Genomic DNA, 21,365 nt, shown 5'->3' on the forward strand with positions numbered 1-21,365 from the left:
ATCATGAAAGTTCTCAAAAATTACATCACAATTATATTTTATCATAAAATTCATCCAAATCTAAGCCACCCTAAAACTTAAAGTCTCAAATAATTAATGAATAACAAAACACAAATTCAGAAATAAATTTACAAAAGATGAAACTCCTGATAGATCTAGTCTACACGGGCTCTAGAACTAGACAAAGAAAGAATGCTTCCTGTGGTTTATATAAACTTTACAGTAGACCTTAAGAAGGAGGCAAAGTAAGCCCCTGATTCTAGATACCCAGGAACCAGTCTAGACCTCAGCATGATGGAGAATTTTGGGGGAAAGTTCTCCAGAGAAAAATCACAATAACTTATATACCTGACCATTTAGAAAGGAGCATTTAGGAATTTCACAGTTCTTTTGGAGAATTAGGGAGTAGTATGTAATAGTGAAATAAAACTAATAAGATGAAATACAAGGCAATTAATGAATCAAATGTAATCCAATTTGTTATATATATATATGAATACATATACATATATATGAATACATATAGTATATGTTTTAGTATGAAAAAAATACATTGTATTGAAAGTGTGGAATATGGAAACCAGTTGCTAGTAGTACCAGAAGACAATTCTCAAATTGCAAAATAGGAAAAAAAAAAGTGTCTAGAAACATAAACAAAGAAATAGCAATAGAAATATTGTCTGGGTCTATGGCAAGCATCTCATTGGGGGGTTCTTTTTCCTGCTTAGGGGAATCTAAGCCACCCTAAAACTTAAAGTCTCAAATAATCAGTGAATAACCAAACACAAATATTCAGAAATAAATTTACAAAAGGTGAAGCCCCTGATAGATCTAGTCCACATGGGCTCTGGAACTAAACAAAGAAAGAATGGCTCCTGTGGTTTATTTAAGGGGATACATCTAAGGCAGGGATAAGGTTTCAAGGGCGGGGTCTTGGTTAATAAAATCTTGCAGTAAGCAGGTTGATTGACATCTTGGCAGGTCATACCTATCTCACGTGCTCTGTGGGCCACAGCAGAGTGGGATAGAGATTCACATTGTCATCTGTATTTGGGGTAAAAATGGGAGTTCATAACCCACTTGAATCTAATGTATGAAATATGATATGTCAAGAGCTTTGTAATGTTTTGAACAACCAATAAAAAAAAGAGAGAGAGAGAGAGAGAGATTCACATTGTCCCTGAGCAATTGACCAGAGAAAATGTTCGCTGGTCATCCCCAGACACCAGATGTCTCCATCCACTAGGCTTCCATGCATGGTGACCCACATGCAACCTATGGACGGTTCCTAACAAAATATATTATTTTAGCTGAGGCCTACTGTGTGCTCGAAGCACCCTACATCTATCCTTTCAAAGCATTGCAATTCTTAAATTTGAATGGCAACGTACACATGTGATAATAATCTAAATATCAGAGTAAAATGTAAACAGTACTCTTTGTCTCCTTTTCTCTACCTATTGACATGTAACTATCAAGAACTATGGACAATCTGATATTTTACTATACTTATTTCAAAATAGACAACCACTGTTTCATGGTTTCTGGTAAAACACAAAAGATTCCTGAGTCAGAGACCCAGCAATGATAGGATCAAAATTTATCAGCCTTCTAACAGATTCCTTAAGAAGCAGTTCCCACAGAGTTAATCAGATGGGCCCATGTAGGTGTCTGCATGCAGAATAAATAGCAGTTCAAGAGAGAAACTCTTGAGGTTAAGGAACTGAGCGAGCATGCCTAGTTTTCCCTTCAGATGAGATGCTATCTCTGTTTTCAAAGGTTGTTCTTTAAAAATTTCTTTGAAATATAGTTCAAAACAATGGTAGTTAATCAATCTGTGGTATATTGTCTCCAATTCCTGACCCCAAGCTATCTTCCATCCTCTCAATGCAATGTACTTTTTATACAAAAACATATACTATACTATATGTGTGTGTGTGTGTGTGTATTGGATTATGTTGGATTCATTAATTGCCTTGTATTTCATCTTATTAGCTTTATATCACTATTGCATATTACTCTCTAATTCTCCAAAAGAACTGTGAAATTCCTAAATGCTCCTTTCTAAATTGTCAAGTGTGTAAATTATTGTGATTTTTCTTTGGAGAACTCTCCCCTAGAATTCTCCATCATGCTGAATTTCCTAAGTGATAGGAGCCTCTTTTGTTCTAATGAGATGATGCTCAGTGGACCTCTAGATAACTTCAAGGGCTGATTACCAGAAAGACCAAATCTTGATTAGAAGTATGGAACTCTCACTCCTAATGCTCACCTCCCCAGGGAGTAAGAGGAACTAAACTTAATAGTCCATCAATGGCTATGGTGATGAAGCCTTCATAATCACTAAATGACAGGGTTCAAAGAGTTTCCAGGTTGATGAAGGAATTGAGGTTCTGGGAAAACGCCTCACTCAGAGAGGGCATGGAATCTCTTGAGTATCTACACACACTTTGGCATCTCTTCCTCTTGGCTTTTCCTGAGTTGAATCCATTATAATAGACTGATAAATAAAATAAAAAGTGTGTTCCTGAGTTCTGAAGTCTGTCCCAGCAAGTTATCAAACCTAAAGAGGGAGTCATGGGTAACCCCAATTTATAACCAGTTAGTCAGAAGTACAAGATAACTGAGACTTAACCACTGGTGTCTGAAGTAGAGGACAGCCTTTAACCTGTAGGGCCTGCACTAACTCCCAGGAGTGTCAGAATTGAATTGAATTGTTGAATACCCACTTGGTGTGCATGGAGAATCAGAAAACTGGTTGTTGATGAGTAAAAACAGTAGAGACTCATTCACAGTATATGCAGAAACAGAGAGACCCCTGGAAAATTGTCTCTCAACAGTAATCACTGGGAATCATTTGGTGATTAACCTTCCATCTATTATTGATAACTACAATGTCAATAATAGATAGAAGTTTATTATTATTAAAATAGGGTGGGCATTGATAACAGCAAGCACAACATAAAAATCTCAATATTAGTAAACCCCACCCATGAATAATTGTTTGATCTAAGTAAAGTTGAGTAACCAAGAAGTTAGCCAATCCAATAAGTATAAATCTCCATCATCACCTTATCAATGATATCATTAAAGGCATTATTCTCTAACCTCTTCATTCTCTTAAATGTGGAACGTTGGGGCTGGGGATGTGGCTCAAGCGGTAGTGCGCTCGCCTGGCATGCGTGCGGCCCGGGTTCGATCCTCAGCACCACCTACCAACAAAGATGTTGTGTCCGCTGAGAACTAAAAAATAAATATTAAAAATTCTCTATATATATCTCTCACTCTCTCTTTAAAAAAAAAATGTGGAACATCACTCAAAGCCTACACGTAGAAAGCTATCTCATTTTTAAAGTACAGATTACACCGTATTTGGACAAGAAATTATCTAATTCTTGTGAACCCCATGAAAACCCTGCAAAACTCTAAATCCCATAAAGACAAGGTCCCTCTGTGCTGTTCCCTTCCTCTCTTTATCCTACCTAATTGTAAATCTGGAACTGATAGAGGAAGAGGACAAGATCAGGGAAGGCTTCCAACATGAAACAATTTCCAAGCTAAGCCCTGGAGAATGAGGACTCACGATGTATGCAGAGAAACTCCTCAGAGCAGATGACATACCCAGAAGTCACACGAGCAGAGTTGCCTGGTGTAAAGAATAATAATAAAGAGGAGACAGAGACACAGACAAGGTGTAGAAACAGGGAAGGTGGCAGAGTGCCTCTTTGTCCAACCGGCCATGTTTATTTATACCAATAGGTTATATTAGGTCATTAGTACCATAACCATATTATTGTTTAGAGTATCAGCAATGTTGCTTATACTGCAGTTACGTTTTACAGTTACAATATGTAATGTTAGGAGATTTGTGCAGTTCTCAAGAAGGGCCATTGTCCAAAGTTACTGTTAGGCGAGCAGCTCTAGGAGCTCTGGGGCTTTGTTAATCATTGTAGTTATCAAACAAGCAAGTTCTTTTATTCCCAGGAGTTATGTGCCTAAGATTAAGGTCGAAACTGATAAGACTCTAGCATGGAGGGCATTACCATAGCAACTGGGCATCCTATGCCTTTACACAGAAATTATAGCCCCTAGCATGCCACAGCAATGAAGTTATCAGGGACCCCAATCCCAAACACAAAGCCCCTTTTTTAAGGCCTTTCAATGAATAATATTTGTTTTGTTCTTAATGCTGGTGGAAGCAAAAAAATAGGGTAGGCATTGACAACAGCAAGCACAACATAACAATCTCAGTATTAGTAAACATCCACCTATGAATAATTGTTTGACCTAAGTTGGGTAACCATGAAGTTAGCCAATCCAATAAGTCTAAACCTCCATCATCTTGTCGGACCTTATCAATGACATCATTAAAGTAATCTAACTTCTTAAAATAGAATTATTGTTATCACCTAAGTTAAAGCAACACATTATTAAACTCCTGAACATCCTTTATGATGTAATAATAGCAAATAATCAATTGTAGCCCAATGGTCAAGTATGGTTTGACAATGTTGTTTTGGTTCTTCATGAAGCATATTAATTGCCATAGAGGTATGATTAATATTATTTACCATAGCACAGTTCAGTTTTATAATGGTTCTGTAAGCCCCAACAGCTAGTCCAGGTATACCCACTAAGGAAAATGTAAAAGCGTCAAATTTTGCCTTAGAGAGAAGGCTCACTGAATCATCACAGTTTTTATCAAGAGAATTAGCCCTTTTATGAATACATTATGCAGGGTGGTGGCTTATTAAATCTTGTAGGGATGGTAAGAATACAGTTAGCCTGTTAAGAAAACAATGGGTAGCATGAGATATTTCTGTAAGTATATAACAATTTCAGTGAAGCAAACCCCCCAGATATTATAATGGGTTTTAGAAGTTAAGGAGTTTGACTTACTGAACTTCCATAGCTGGGGTGTAACAATAGAACAACATTATTTTTAAGACCAAAGTGTTTACAGTTTTGTGTGAGTTTAACAATCAAAGCAGTAACTAAGTTTTCTGGAGTACATTTTAACCCTATTTGAGCCAACAGCTATTGGTGATATTGTGAATGATTTTGTATCTCCCCAAGTCACTGGAAGTCTAGTAGCTTGGAATCCTCTTTCAATGTATCTTCTCTTCTAGAAGAGTGATCATTGTCCTTTTTTTTTTGGTGGGATTCTCCTAATCCACAATCAGATGAAACTTGGGGATCAGGATGTAAAGTACCTGATGTTCATTCATAATTGATAGTTCTCATGCATCGAGCTAGATATACATCCCATAGTCACTCATTAATTATATCCCACAGCACTTAAATTACATTGGCTTCTCAGAAACGGAAGAAGATGGTTCTGTGGACATCATGAGTGGCCCTTGCATAACCTGGCGGCAAAGACCGTTTTTGTTTACACATACCTTTAATGAACAGAAAAGAGAGGAAAGAGAAAAAACTTGGCAGCGGTGGGATTCGAACCCACGCCCCCGAAGAGACTGGAGCCTTAATCCAGCGCCTTAGACCGCTCGGCCACGCTACCGTTTGCATACGTGTTCTCTTTCTAATTTTCCTATTACAAAATTAGGTCTTTTCTCTGTGCCCCTTTCTTAGGTGTTGCTTCCAATATCAACAGAGAAACTGGCCTTCAGCCACCTACCTGCCCGACCACGCTTTGCTTCTATACAGCTGAGAGTAGTGCAAGAGGAAACCAGCGGATCCAAGATGCTCACGCCTTTGTCACTAACATAAGCATCCAAGAAACACTATGGGTTGCTTGTAGCAATGAAAGGTGACGTCGGACTAGACTCTGCAGAGGCTGGTAGTGGGTTTGAACCAGAGAACGCTAAGAAACTGAGAGGCAAAGATCTAGCGGCGCGTGGTCTCCACTTAAATACCCCAAGGCAAAAGGGTGGTTCATTTGGAAATGATAAGAGGTTGCCGCCATAAAGCAATACTTCGACAAAGTCGACCCCGTGTTTCTCTTCTTAATGTAGATGGCATGGGTGACTCTCAACCCAAAAGTTTTGACTCTGTCAAGGAAGTTCTAAAATAAAAACACATTATGCGAATTATGACAAATAAAATCTCAATAAAGGAAGTTAAGCAACGTTGAATTTTCTGTTTGTTTTTCCATTTATCTCCAAGAAAGCCAATATTGGGCAGAAGGAGGGAAAAAACCTTGGCAGCTGTGGGATTGGAACCAAGATCCAGAAGCTGTGGGATTTGAACCAAGATCCAAAGAACTTGGATTTTTATCCAAGATCTCAATGAGAACTATACTCAAGAATTGCTCATCTGGAATTTACTGCATGGTGCCTCGGTATTTGTCTCCCAAAGTGACTGTAACAAACTACCACAAACTGTGTGCCTTAGAACAACAGTAAGTTGTTCTCTCACAGTTCTGGAGGCCAGAAATCCAATCCGTACCTCCAACTAAAATCAAGGCATAGGCAGAGTCCAGCTCCCTGAGGAGACTAGAGGAGAAAAATCATCATTCTTGCCTCTTCAGCTTCTGTTGGTAATTGGCATACCTTGGCTTGTGGCCACATCGGTATAGTCTTTAAGTTCAGCATCTAGAAATATCTCACTGCTTTATGAGATACAGATCTTCTCCTTAAGTTTTCTGATTCAGTAATATCTCACATCTGTAGTTATACAACTTTTAGAAATTATCAAATCTATATCCTAGAGAAACTGAGATAATGACTAAGAAAAAGGATTCCCAAGAAAGCAGAAGCAACATAGTTAACCCCTATTCTTCTTCCTCCCTAAAGTCTCACTTTCCTCTGTCCTTCTATATATTCCAAGCAAGCCAAGAGAGCCTCTTTTCTCACCTGGTGTGTAAATCTGAGCTTTCTACATGAATTCTTCTATCTCTGTGTTCCTCCCTTACAACAACTGTAGTCTCCTTGCCACTATTATGCTCATCACTATGTACTCTTTTACCACTTTTAGATCTTTAAGGGCAAGATGACCATAACTTAAGGGAGATTGACCACCTTGACAACTTTAACCTTCAGGAACACAGAGCAAGAGTACCCTCCATCTAGGTGTTGATTGATTCAATTCTTCATCATCTTGCTCCATCAAAGGCATCAATCCAGGCCCTCATTTTCTGTCTGAGTGTTTGCATTTTTTGCATGATAAACTAAAAGGAGAAAAACATAAAATAATTTGAGGAAAAAGTACATAAACCAGTGGACATCAGGAATCCATTGGCTCATTCCGTTTGCCTCAATATTGGGTATTCAGGAAAAACACTGACACCTACAAGATGCCTTTTTTGCTGGTTTTATTTCAGTTAGAGGACCCACAGAACTAACAGGTAATACTGATTATGTAATTTCACGTGTCGTGATTGAGAAAGCTGGGGTCACACACCTCAGAGAGTCAAATTAGTGTAGATCTGGAAAGGTCTACATGGAGGAATTTACGAATGCATTGAGGAGTGGGGTAGGGAATGAAAACAAGAGTACCTAGAAACCTAATTAAAGAAAAACACTTTGGGGTGCCTCGGGCAGGGCCAGATTGGACCTGCAACCAGAGAACCCTTGGAACCCTTCTTCCCCTCCTCCAGGCTCCTCCTGGAGGGAGGAAAGACTTCATTCCTGGATGAGCTAAGGATGAAAAGACAGGAAAAAAAAGAAGGGAACGGAAGACTTCTCCCACAATTTCCACCGACCCCTCTTATAGGCGGTGGGCGGTAGGGGGCGCCTGGGAGCTGCGGCTGATCTTTGACACCAAGAGTCGGAGAAACCTGGAGCCCAAGAGCGCAAGAGCCCAAGAGCGCACCCCAGGAAAGACTAAAGGCAGGCGGCACACCGAACCTGAACAAGTTAAGTGAGATGTAAGTATCCCTCTTCCTGGTCCCTGGAGAGAATCTTAGTACCACCTCTACCCACTGAGGGTGTGCTCTCCAGGATACAAGGACGGCCTCCCTCTCGCTGGCCCTGTTTCGGTCAAACGTCCGACAGATTCAGCCCAACTTCTTTGGCTTGTTGGTTAGAACATGAAATTTGGAACCACTCACAGAGTCTTGGGAATTGAACAGAGAACTCTGATGGGTCCTCTCTTTAAAATTTAAAATCAACTCCCCTGGGTCGAACAACCCGGGAAAATGTCTAAGACCCACTTATGTACATGGAGGAGACCTTGTCAACAATTGCCATACACGTAGAGGAATTCCAGCTTTAAACTTGATGCCCTCAGTAGTAAATATAGCAAGTTCTAAATCAAACCTCAGAGGAATGACTTCCCATTTATTCTCTATTGTCTTCATACTGTCTTTTCTACGTATTACGTTAATCTCAATTTCTCCAGTTAATTCAATTATCTCCGAAATTTCTCAGTAAGCCATTCAATTGAACTAGTTTAAAAAAAAAAAAGTATAGTTACCAAAAGTTTTTAAATCATTGATTTTTGACATTTTGAAATGTGACACCTAAATAGTGTTTCCAGGTAGAAAATGCCTAAAAGGATAACGTATGGTTAACATACAAGTTACGTTTACTGTCATGAGACATTTCTTTACCCTGAGTGAGAAGAAAAACACCAGGCTTCCCTGACCGGGAATCGAACCCGGGCCGCGGCGGTGAGAGCGCCGAATCCTAACCACTAGACCACCAGGGAAGATGGTGGCAGCCTCCCAAAATTCTTATGTGAAGAGAGAACCCTACACATGCATAGTTCTAGGGTTTTTTTCCCCCAGGATACTAGAACAATTTTTCCTTCTCACTAATTTCAAATCCCACAACAACCGATAAAATCTGGATTGTGCAAAAGTGTGGCACCACCGAAGACTTAATTCAGAAGGCGTATAGCTCAACAGTTAGGCTTCCTGCACTTTGATGCGTGCATTGAACCGGGAATAAATTGTAGCATTTAACTATCTCTACAGCAGTTCTTATGACAATACTTTGAAGTTGTCTCCTCGCAAAACAGCCGTTCCAAAACAGAACCCGTTTTTAAATTTATCTTAGGCTCCCTCAGAATGTCTGTCATGGTGCTTCTTAAACATATTTCTGTTAGCAAAGACATAGTGATTAAAGTTATTATATTTTATTTTGAGGCTTTGTGGGCGGAGCCGAAATAGCTCAGTTGGGAGAGCGTTAGACTGAAGATCTAAAGGTCCCTGGTTCGATCCCGGGTTTCGGCAAAGCCGCCCGTTACTTTTCTTTAAACATTATAATTGAATATTGACCTTTCCACAAATATAGGAATACTCCCTTGAACCAAAGTAAAGGGCAAAATTCTTCTTAAAATGATTCAATAGGAGAAGCTAAGGCGTAGGCTCCTACACCTTACTAGATAGAAAGAAACGTGACAAATGTGCTGAAGGAAATGCATTGGTCCATCTTTATGTTTATTGTATTTTTTTGATTTGAGCTCTGATTCACTTATTCTACATTCTTTTTGCACCAATTCTACGTCTTCTTTATTTCCATGGAGTTATCTCAACATCTATAAGCCAATTTCAGATGCTCCAAAGAACTTGACAAACATTTTCTCCCCTTTTAAGTTTATTCTGACAGCTTCTAACACAAAGGCACCGGTAGTCCAAAGAGATATGGAAGAGAGAAGTTTAACATGAGGGATATTAATTACATTTGATCTCTCTTGACCTTACCTGTCTCACTTCAAACTACTGAAAGACCCCAGCCCAACAACATCAGGCCTAGTTGCAAAACCACCAAGGCATGTCACAAACCTACGCAGGCACCAGAGGTATTTTTCAGATAATTAGTTAGGTGTAACCGGTTGGGAAAGGACAAAGGACCAGGTCCCTAGGCATGCCTGAATGAGCAGGAACAGGAGGACCAGAGTGCAAATATGTAGCTTTTATGTGGTTCTTTTTTAGTAACATACAGTGAAAAACAACTTTGCCCTTTAGGTAATCTATATGCTGGGTTTAAAATTAACCAATAAGAAACCTATTGTTTATCGTGCATGAAAACTGCCCCTTTTCCCTATAAAAATCTCTGTATCCCCAAGCCCGGTGTGCCAGCTCACCAAAGCTCCGGCTGAGGTTCTGCTGGGCACCCGCAGGCGCCTGTGTCCCCCAATAAATCCCTCTTGCTTTTTGCAGCCAGTGTTTCGTGTGATTCTCCTTGGACAGGGAATCGGGGGTCTTTTCACTACAGAATGGCTAAATCTTTGTCTTTAAACAAAAGCGAAACACAGGCTCTCCGGTCTTGCCTCATGTATCCTCTCCACACGCTTTCCTTCCATCCACCCTCCAAACTTATTCCAAGAACAGTGTTTTAATCCACTTCTTGCCTTATCAATTGCTTTAGCTGAGGTCTGTCTCTCATTCCCAGGAGATCATTACCACCAACTTCCTACTTTCAAATGTATGGGCTTTTTGTTTGTTTGCTCATTTTCCTTACACTTAATTTGCACAGAAGGCAAACCTATTGACAACCATTCCTTCATGAAGCAATTTAGACCTTGAGATTAATCTCTTCTCTCTCATTTATCTACATATTTTCTTGGACTCCATTTCAGTTCCCCCATTCCTTTCTAGGACTTTTTAGAAATGATTGCTTCTCAGGGTCCTCACTTTCATTTTTTAAATTAAATTTAAAATTTTTAAGATAACTATAAATTTGCATGCTGTTATGAGAAATAATACAGTGACATAACATGTTCCTTCCACCTAGTTGCTCCCCATGGTAACACCTTGCAAAACTATAGAACAATATGACTATCAGGATATTGATATTGATAAAGGCAAGATACAGAACATTTGCATCTTAATATTGATAAAGTCAAGGTATAGAACATTAGCATAATCACAAAAATCCCTCCTGTTGCTCTTTTACAGCCACATTCATTTCTCTCCTGCCTCATGAGGCCTACATCTTTAACAACCACTAATCTTTTTTTTTATTTTGATAATTTTGCCATTTAAGAATGTTATGTAAATACACTCATATCATATTTGTTAATTTTCCATTGCTATAATGAAACACCAGAGACTAAGATCCCTTATCATAAAATAAGTTTATTTAGCTCACAGTTCTGCAATCTAAAAATCCTAGATTGGCCATCCCCATCTTGTTCTACCTCTGGTGAGGGTCTCCTTGGCTAGATCACATCATGACAGATGGCATCATAAAGAGAACATGATGAGGGAAATCTTACTTGAGGAGACAGGAAGTCAGAGACTTTGCAAGATCAGGGGCCAATCTGATTCTTCTATAAAACATCACTGGATAACCCAGGTCCCATGAGAAGTAACAATCTCTTGTCAGGGCAAGGCCTCCAATGACCTAATTACTTTGCTTAGGCTCCACTTTTTTTTTGTTTGTGTGTGCAATTTTTTAATTAGAGCTTTATAGTTACACATACTAGTTGAGTTCATACCGACAAACTCAAACACGGAAATCAATTTCAGTTCATGATTAGGCTCCACTCTTGGAGGTTCCACCACCTCCCAACATTATCACACTAGAGACCAATCTTCCAACACATGAACTTTTGAGTGACAAAATACTCCCAAACTAGAGCATATACATATAACCTATTGAAATTGTTGTTGTTGTTGTTGTTTCATTCACCCTTATTCTCCAGAGATTCATGCAGGTTATTGAGTCATTACTGTTTCATTCCTTTTTATTGTTTAGTAGCATTTTACAGTATGAATTTACAGTTTCACTGAAGGACATTTGGGTTGTTTTCAGTTTTTTACTATCATGAATAATGCTTCCATAAACATTTGTGTACAGCCTTTGTGTAAACATAAATTTTCATTTCTCCAGAATAAACGCCCAGAAATGCAGTTATTGGGTGGTATGGTACTTGCGTGTTTAATTTTTTTAAGAAACTGCCCCCGGTTTCCTAGAGTAGATATACCATTTCATATTTCCACCAAAATGTATTCAGCCTCATCAGTATTTAGTATTGAAACTATTTTTATTTTAACCATTCTGATAGATGTAGTACATGCAAAATCTGGAGATGGAGCCTAATTAGAGTAGTACCCACACGTCCTTAATCATGAAGTCACGTGGCCCTGCGTATGCAAACATCACGTTGGGGATTTTTATCTTTATTTTATTTTATTTTTTTATCTTTTATTTATTTTATTTTTTGTAAATACACGACAGCAGTGGAATGCATTACAATTCTTATTACACATATATGCCACAATTTTTCATATCTCTGTATATAAAGTATGTTCATGCCAATTTATGACTTTATACATGTACTTTTTTGCATTACAATTCTTATTACACATATATGCCACAATTTTTCATATCTCTGTTTGTATATAAAGTATGTTGACACCCAAATCAAGTCTTCATATATGTACTTTGTATAATGATGTCCATCACATTCCACCATCCTTGCTAATCCCCCCCCTTTCCCTCCCACCCCTCTTCCCTATCTAGAATTCATCTAATACGTTAGGGATTTTTAAAAAGAAAAATTGAAACAAGAAATAAAAGAGAAGAAAAGAGATCGGGTCTCTTGGGATGTCCTGGGCGGAATTGCAGGCATTGCTCACAGGCGCGGTCCCACCGCCGCCCAACACGGGGAGTTTGACCTGCTCCGTGTCCGGCCTGGGCCGGGTCCCCCCTCCTTAGACAACCTGGTACCCCTGGGCTCCCCCGGGAGCACCATGTTGGTGCCGGGTCCGGTGCGGACGCCCGCTCCACAAAGCGCCGCAGCCCCGAACCCCCGGGCACCCACGATCCACCGACCTCAGCCTCCCGGGAAACTGGGATTACAGGCGCGCGCCACCGCGCCCGGCGGGGGAGTGAGGCGGCACAAAGATCCTGGAGACTGCGGCTGCAAGCTGGGCCCGGCTGAAGAGATGCAGAAACCACTGGCAGAAATGAGAATGAATTAATGAATATTGTCCTCGGAATCTTTGCGGAAAAAAAAAAAAAGGAGGAGAAAAGGCAGTAAATTTAATAAGGGGGCATGTTGAGCGTGCTTCTAAAAATCATTGTGTACAGGAAATCACCTGAAGATCTCGTTAAAATTCAGTCTGTAACGCTGTTAGTTCTACAGTGGGACCCCAAAATTCTGATTTTCCTTCCAACCCCCACCCCTTCTCTCTCTCTCTCTTTTTTGGACTCTCAAGATACGTAAGAAAACCCTTAAAATATGTACGAAAAACAAATACAAAGAAGAATGTTAAATAATACAATAACAATGCAAAAGAACATAAATGCAATAGCTACTTATGCACATGTTACCTATATTTAGTTAAAAAAAAAAAAAAAAAAACACCTGGGGTTGTGGCTCAGGGGCAGAGCCCTTGCCTCTCAGACTTGTGTGAGGCACTGGGTTCAATCCTCAGACCACATAAATATAAATCAACGAAATAAAGATATTGTGTTCATATGTCACTTAAGAAAAAAAAAAGAAAAAAAACAGATACATGTTTTAGAGGTACATGATTCAGTAGGATATCTTTACCCTTCCTTCCTGTTTCCTTTTTTCCAATATCATTACTGTGAACTGCTTGCAACAGTTAGACCAGGCCTTTTTTTTTTTAAAATGTAGTGTTAAAGCTGAAAAGGTAAAATTCATTCTGACTTGCAGTTCTGCTCTTATCAAGCCCATAAAACTCAGATTCCTTGTATGATAAAATCAAGCTAAATATCTTCTCAAAAAAATGTTTAAGCATTAAATATTCAGGATTTTGTTTACCAGCAAGTTCAGGTTTTTAGACTCCTCCAAAATATACATCCACTTTGTATCTACAAATTCACTTTTGGTAGACCAGCTGTTTAACAACCAGGTTCTCATCATATTATTCTCATGTCTAAAATGCCCTATAATATTTAAATACTACAGAGAACATTGAGTATTGAATGTCATCATAAGTTAAACCACTCTTTCTTAGGGACTGTAGTTTTAAAGCACAGATTTGAACTTGTAAAATAAAACCTGGATTCCGAATAAATATGTCTTGTTTAACCTGTCTGCCCTGTTTTTTGTTTGTTTGTTTGTTTGTTTCTTAGTTTGTTTTGTTTTTGTTATTCTGAAACAGCCTTATTTCAAAAAAGAAAAAAAAATCTTTTTTTTTTCTCCAATGTGTGTTTTTGTCACAATCTATATGACATATACTACTAAATAAAATGTATGGGAAGTGAGTATTTGGAAATAAGCTAATCCCTGCCCCAACAGACAGACCAAATCATACTGGAGTCACTTGGGCTAAGTAATCAAACTCAGCTTTACAAAGATCCAGTTAAACAAGCAAGCAAACAAATGAACAAAACATTGGAAATTTGTAGCAACAATAGAAAGATGACCAGTCTACCTAAGCTAGCATAATAAGGAATGTTCTCTGCTTTAACATAAAAATTGAAATGACTAATGCACTTTTTATTCCTTGTTTCTACTTTCTTCAGCTTTCTATGCCTATGAAGTCTACCTCCTGATTAATTCTTTGGAGCACCTTTCTGTTTCATAGATGGGATGCCACCAATTTGTCAATTCAGGAAGACAATTCAATTTTTAAACTAAATTTTTGGAAATTTTGTTCTTTGACATCAAACATGAAAGTATAAATTTAAGATTTACTATAGTCCTTTCTATTCTCACCCTCAAAGTGTTTCCATATCAGAGGAGGACATTTCTCTTGCCACACACATTGAAAATATGATTTTACAGCAAGCCAGTAGTTTAACATCTTTGTTATGACTGGAAACAATGATAGCCATGTTGCAGACACATGTTTATAGAGACTATCTTCTTCCATTTCCATAGGGTCAAACATCTAAGTTCCTCTGCATATTTTGAAAAAGCTAAAAATAAAAATAATTTTAAAAAATTAAAAAGTGATTCTACACCTCAATAAATCTGGAAAGTCTCAATATCATAAGTTAGCATATAACAATTGTTTTTAGCAATATTGTGTACAGGACATTTAGCATGTCAATCTTTTCATCTTCTTTGGTAAGAAGTTTCTTGTCTAAATGGAATTTGCCAAAATTTGCATTTGCACTGTCTGCCAAATACTCAAATAGATGAGCTTGTATTTGACCAAGATATCCATTGTTTTCTGTTATTTCATTTTTTTTTTTTGAGAGAGAGAATTTTTGATATTTATTTTTTAGTTCTCGGCGGACACAACATCTTTGTTGGTATGTGGTGCTGAGGATCGAACCCGGGCCGCACGCATACCAGGAGAGCGCGCTACCGCTTGAGCCACATCCCCAGGCCCTGTTATTTCATTAAATGTTCATACAAATCAGGAAGATAATTTTCAAGGCCATGTTCTAAATCAAAGTGAGAACTAGGAGAAACATTTTGTTCTTGTTGTTGGCCTAATTTTACATCAATTGATATGTTGTAGAGAGCAAGGTCATCTGACATAATTAGCTGTACACTGCAAGGGATCAACAAATGGTTGTTAAAATTTTCTTTTCACCCATGGCTTGAAACTTTTGAATCACAAAATGAGTATAAAGAAACCATTAAAAAAAAAAAAGAAGTATGTTCTTTCCTTGTATGTTGACTAATGCCATTTTCAATTGAGCATTGATTATTTTGAAAGATGAAGAAACCTTTGGTTAATTCCAAAGTTCTTGCCTGTCTCATCCTGTGAATTTTACTCTCCCTATGCATTTTCACATCCATACTCTTTCTTGCATATTGTGCAGTATGCTCTGTTTGGGTGATCTATTCCACAAGTCCAGTTGTATGTGTCCTTCCATCTATTATTAAAATGAGACAATCATTTAGACTTTTTCAAAGATGTGTTGGTCATGCTGGCATTTACATGATAATTGTTCTAATTTTCATTTTATGAAACTCTTACAGAATGTGTAAGAAATTAAACCAGCACCATCTTGATAGAAGCTAGCACAATAGTTTATCCACAGACACAGGTATAAATGAACCCTAACTGCTCACGCTTACTAGTACAAACACTGAAGTCTCACATTTAAGTCACATGACAGGGAGTAATGCAACACTGAATGGCCCATTATTGTGACCGGAAAATTAAAGTTGTCATTATCAGTGACCAAGGGAAAAACAAAGGCAACAACTAACAGAGGACAGATAAGCTAAACCATACCCATTTTATATTAAAAGTCAGTGTTGCTTTCCCTGGGTCAGGGTAGGGAGAGACCAATTATCACAAGAATTTTTTTCTACCTTTATGCTGAAAACTGAAAAAGTAGACTTTTCAAATTCCCTGGATAGATACCCTAGAAGATGGGAATTTGAGTGCTAAACCAGAGCGATCTCTTGGCAAACCCAGGAAGCAAGTAAATCAAGCTTTTCACCTCTTCCTGCTCTTATTACTACCGCTCTTACTCGCTAGCAGATTCCTAAGAATCTGCATCAACAACACTGTATCCTTTAAACTATGAAGTCCCAAATGTGTAAGAACTCTTGTGGACTTCCTGAGAGACACAGGAAGTTTCAGTTAAAAAGTCAATGAAACTTGGGGTGGTGTTTTCTTAAAATTAGGACAGACTACTTTACAAATTTGACTTGTGAGGGAATAAATGAGATAGAGCGGTAACTGGTAGTCAAAGGAAATGTTTGTTGTTTAAGATAGCAAACACTTGAATGTTTCCCAGTGGGAAGGATCCAGTATAGGAGAGAGAGATAATGAGGAAGGAAGCAGACAGGTTTCCTCTTCCATAGAGAAAAATATACAGTCTTTTGAGCGGGAAATTTCTCACCTGACATGAGAATAGGCGGCTATCAGTTTCAAGTGAGGGGGTGAAAAACAGCAGGATCAATAGCGAATTTCTTCATCTGTATAGGTTAAAAGTATATGATGAGGGGCCGTGGGGTTGTGGCTCTTGCTAGCATAAAGGGGGAAAAAAAAAAAAAAGAAGGAAGAAAGAAAAAAGAAAAAAAAGAATATGATGAGGATGCGTTCCTATCTGCCTCCTTAGCGCAGTAGGCAGCGCGTCAGTCTCATAATCTGAAGGTCCTGAGTTCGAACCTCAGAGGGGGCAGCTTACTTTTACTAAGCGCAGTCCTGCTTCGTTGTATTCAAGAAATGAAAATAGAAAATTGGATAAACTATACACAATGTTCAGTAAAGAAGAATGAAATTGTTATTTGCAAAAAACTGGAGAACGTGGTGTTGAGTGGAGTAAGCCAAAGTCTCAAGTTTCCTGCTTATTTTCACAAAAATAGAAGCTAGGGGCAAACATGAGTTTTATGGAAATAGAAGGGAAATCAGAAGAGTACAGGAAGCCAGGAAGGAGGTACTGGGGACTGAAATTGACCAAATTATGTTGTGAGCATGTACATATATACCACAATGAATCTTACTATTAAGTATAATCATAATGCACCAATAAAAATAATAAGTCTATAAAATAAAAAAGGTTGGGGATGATAGAGTGGCCACTGATTCATTTCCAGTGAAAGAACTCTTTTTGCAGAAAGAGAAAAAAAAAAAGGAAAAAAAAAAAGGAATGAATGAATGAAAACATTTTGTGGTAGAGACCAGACTTTAAGAAATGTAATGCATTTAAAAGGAATAAAATATCTTTATCTTTCAGTGTGCTGGCAGGATGGCAGAAGAAATTTGACACTTGATTTGAATTTTCCTTTGGGAACTAAGTTCAAAGGAAGATTCCAAATAATTCAAGAGTTTGCATATTCACCATCTTGGGGCAAAAAAAGAAAGAATGAAATAAAAGACTTATATCTGGCCAACTCAGTTTTCAATGCAGTGTATTTAAAGAGTGGCTCTGTAACCCTGGGGAATATCATCATGGAACAGAAAGCAAGAAAAAAGTAGATGAATTCAGAACTTGTTGGGATAGGAGCTAGGTCTTCAGTATTTCCTTCACCCTGTACTTTGTGGAGGATTGCTTGGCCAAGTACAGGTGCTCCTGGATGGAGATCATTTGGTATATGCTGAGGCACCACACTCTGTCCAGTTTCCAATTCCTCACTGCCCATTAACTCTTCAGATTAGAATTTTCTGGCTTTCTTCCCCCATTACTTAACTGAACTACCTTCAACACAATCGATACTGGCCTTCAAATCAATAAGCCCAATATATGCATTTCAGACTTCAACCTGGTTAACCTTTCTACAATACCATTGACTATCCTGTCTTTGCACCCCATCCATCAGTTTTTGTTTCTCTTCACCTTTTCTCCACTGAGTCTTCTTGGTTATCTTAGTGGGTAGTTCTTCCCTACATATCTATGCCTTGATATTCTTCAAAGATCTGCCCCATATTGTTGCACTTCACTATATTGTAATGGTTTGTACACACATATCTATTTCCTTGCAGGCCTGTGCCCTCCCTCATATAAAAGGTTTATCTTGTACATTTTTTATTTTCTAAAGACCTTAAAATGTTGCTTTGTAAGAAAGATATGTCTGAAGACTGGCCAAAGACAAGAAATCATAAAACTGGGGAGAAAGGCATGGAGGCATCTCTGGCTATAATGCTTTCATGAAACCACATTGGAAAGTCACCCAAGGCTGCCTGAGTAGTTATAATGAGCAAATAAAGAACAATTCTGGGGCAGGGAGACAGGGAGAAAGAAATAAAGTTGCTGCTATAGTTGAGTATGCATCTACTTCTATAAATCCAGACCATTGGACTGGATTTATGTGATCAAAGAAATAAAGTCTCAACTTTCTTCTTTTTGTTTGTTTCCCTAGTTCTGGTGGGTATTCTATAGTTATCTTTTTTGGGGGGAGGGGGTGTTATTAGGGATTGAACTCAGTGGTTCTCAATCACTGAGCCACATCCTCAGCCCTATTTTGTATTTTATTTAGAGACAGGGTTTCACTGAGTTGCTTAGTGCCTTGCTTTTGCTGAGGCTGGATTTGAATTTGGAATCCTCCTGCCTCAGCTTCCTGCGCCTGGCTCTACAATTGTCTTTGATATGTAATGTATTGGTTATCATTCTCCACTCAAAGGACAAGCTGTTTTGTCCCCAAGTTCCTCTGATTTCAGTTCCTTCTTGGGCAGCATTTTACCATGCAACTTATTTCACTGGGGGAAAAAAAAAAGAGTGGACAAATAGATAAAAACTGGATATTCAATTTTCCCAGCAATTCTTATATTTTTTACATACATGAAATTGCCTTGCCATGACCTCCTTATATAATCTAGTCCTAGTTTTTCCATCTATACCTAATTAAATAATGTTCTTCAAAAATGCTGGATGTAGGCTGGTGTTGTAGCTCAGTGGTACAGTGCTTGCCTAGCATGCATGAGACACTGGGTTTGATTCTCAGCACCACATAAAAATAAATAAATAAAATAAAGTTATTGTGTTCATCTGCAACTGAAATAAAATAAAATAAAAAGAATGCCTGATGTAGTTGAAGAAGAGACAAGAATGACCCTACCAAACTTGCGCTGCCGCATCCCTCCTAAAAAGGTCCCACAAACAAGGGGAGAAGGTACCCAAAGGGGAAACAGGGAAAGCTGATGCAGGCAAGGATGGAAATAACCTGCTGAAAATGGAGATACCAAAACAGACCAGCTACAGAAGGGTGATGCCAAACGACTGGATTTTATCGTAGCTTTCTGATTTTGATAGCCCATCCAAGAAGAGAATTTAAAAATTGTTGTATACTGTTACCAATTATCTGCCCATATCCTGCCTGAAATTCCATAATTTTGTGAAAAGCATTTTTCATAAAGCTGCATACAGTTTGGCTTGGGGAAAAAAAAATTCCTGGCTTTCGAGACCTTACTGTGCGGCCTTATTTGGAAGTGATGTATTTACAGATATGATTACATAAGTTAAAATTAGGTCATGGTAGACTAGTACAGCTCCTAAATATTGTCCTTACAAGAAGACCATGTGAAGACAGACACACAGAGGGAAGAAAGTCAGTAACCTGAAGACAAGCGCAGACTGACTTTGTGCTGCCACAAGAAGCATTAAGGATGTTCAGTAACCAATAAAGGATTCTTCCCTAGAACCTGCAGAGGGAGCACAACCCTGCCAATACCTTCATTTTTGACTATCAGCCTCTGTTGTTATAAGCTTTCCAGTTTGTAGTAATTTGTTCAGGCAGCCCTAGAAGACTAATACACTATTCCAATCCTCACTCACTGACCTCCCATCACACTACCTCAACCTGTTCTATTTTCTTCATAGAAACTTTATAAAGTTGCCTTGTCTTTTTATTTCTTTAATACCATTTTTTTCTATTTCTCACACACTCTCCTAGATTGTTAATTCCACTAGAGTCATTTCTGAGTCTGTTTTTCCCAGCCCAAATTTCCAGCACCTAGTATGGTATCTTTTTTTTTTTTTTTTTTTTTTTTTTTTTTTTTTTTAGAGAGAGTGAGAGAGGAGAGAGAGAGAGAATTTTTAATATTTATTTTTTAGTTCTCGGCAGACACAACATCTTTGTTGGTATGTGGTGCTGAGGATCGAACCCGGGCCGCACGCATGCCAGGCGAGCGCACTACCGCTGAGCCACATCTCCAGCCCCATAGTATGGTATCTTGTAAACAACAAGAATATCTTGAATCAGTCAATAATTATTTTCAGTCAATAATTAATTAGCATTTTAAATGTTATTGTTTTCTTTTCATATTCCTTGTAACTATCTTACTGCAATCCGTTACATTTGTATTATTTCCAGTAGTCCCCTCAGGAATCACACACAATGAAATTCATCTTGTAGACAATACCTCTCGCCTTGGGCAGCTTCTCCAAATTGTCTGGACCTTGGTGGTATATTTTTCAGGATAGGTCTCTCAATTTATTCTGATGCAGACTTTAGTAGGCATCTAATAGGAAACATCTTAAAAGTGTCATTTGAATCTTCAGCCTTTGGTTCCAGCAATTTGCATATGCTGCAGATAAAGGGAGCAGTTAAGGATTTCGGAAAGGCCTCAACCTTTTCAGGCAGCTCCTCAGAGAATGCTTAATCATTGTTGGAACAGTTACCATTCAGAATTTGTTCCTCTCCTTTGCAGAATCAGAAACTATATTTTAATTCACCATGAACATTTCAGACTTCCAAGAATGACTCACAATAACCAAATGTCAAAGATGTTACAAGTCAGAACATGAACATATATACCTATACCAGTGGTGGATCAGCCTGTTACTTCCTATGTAAAATAAACTCTGCAAATAATAGAAAGTTGTTCTGTGCAGCTATAATCAGAGTAACAGAAATAAAGTAATATTAATGACTACATCAAGCAATGATAGCCTGGAACATTCACTAGTTAAAAGTGAAGCCAAATCAAAACAACTAAAAGTTGTGTTGTCCCATGTATTTGACCCTGGGTTGAGATGGAAACATACAGTTCAGATTATATAGTGTGTCATTTTCCTAAATAAGGTTATAATACCACTGGTCAGATAAATAGTATTAGTAATACTTAATTTTTATCTTGTTACTTTATTGAACTTGGATGTCCAGAAAAATTCTCTTCATCTACTCAT

General features: G+C 38.2%; 4 non-coding genes across 4 annotated transcripts; 2 read left to right on the forward strand and 2 right to left on the reverse strand.

Annotated features, from left to right (window-relative positions):
• Positions 1-5,439: 5,439 nt before the first annotated feature.
• Trnal-aag (transfer RNA leucine (anticodon AAG)) lies at positions 5,440-5,521 on the reverse strand. Its single transcript has one exon. It is a non-coding gene; the product is annotated as a tRNA-Leu (tRNA).
• Positions 5,522-8,538: 3,017 nt separating this feature from the next.
• Trnae-cuc (transfer RNA glutamic acid (anticodon CUC)) lies at positions 8,539-8,610 on the reverse strand. Its single transcript has one exon. It is a non-coding gene; the product is annotated as a tRNA-Glu (tRNA).
• Positions 8,611-9,063: 453 nt separating this feature from the next.
• Trnaf-gaa (transfer RNA phenylalanine (anticodon GAA)) lies at positions 9,064-9,136 on the forward strand. Its single transcript has one exon. It is a non-coding gene; the product is annotated as a tRNA-Phe (tRNA).
• A 7,713-nt stretch (positions 9,137-16,849) lies between these two features.
• Positions 16,850-16,922, forward strand: Trnam-cau (transfer RNA methionine (anticodon CAU)). Its single transcript has one exon. It is a non-coding gene; the product is annotated as a tRNA-Met (tRNA).
• Positions 16,923-21,365: the final 4,443 nt, after the last annotated feature.

This window comes from Urocitellus parryii, chromosome 8 (genome assembly GCF_045843805.1).
Source record: "Urocitellus parryii isolate mUroPar1 chromosome 8, mUroPar1.hap1, whole genome shotgun sequence".
NCBI lineage: Eukaryota > Metazoa > Chordata > Mammalia > Rodentia > Sciuridae > Urocitellus > Urocitellus parryii.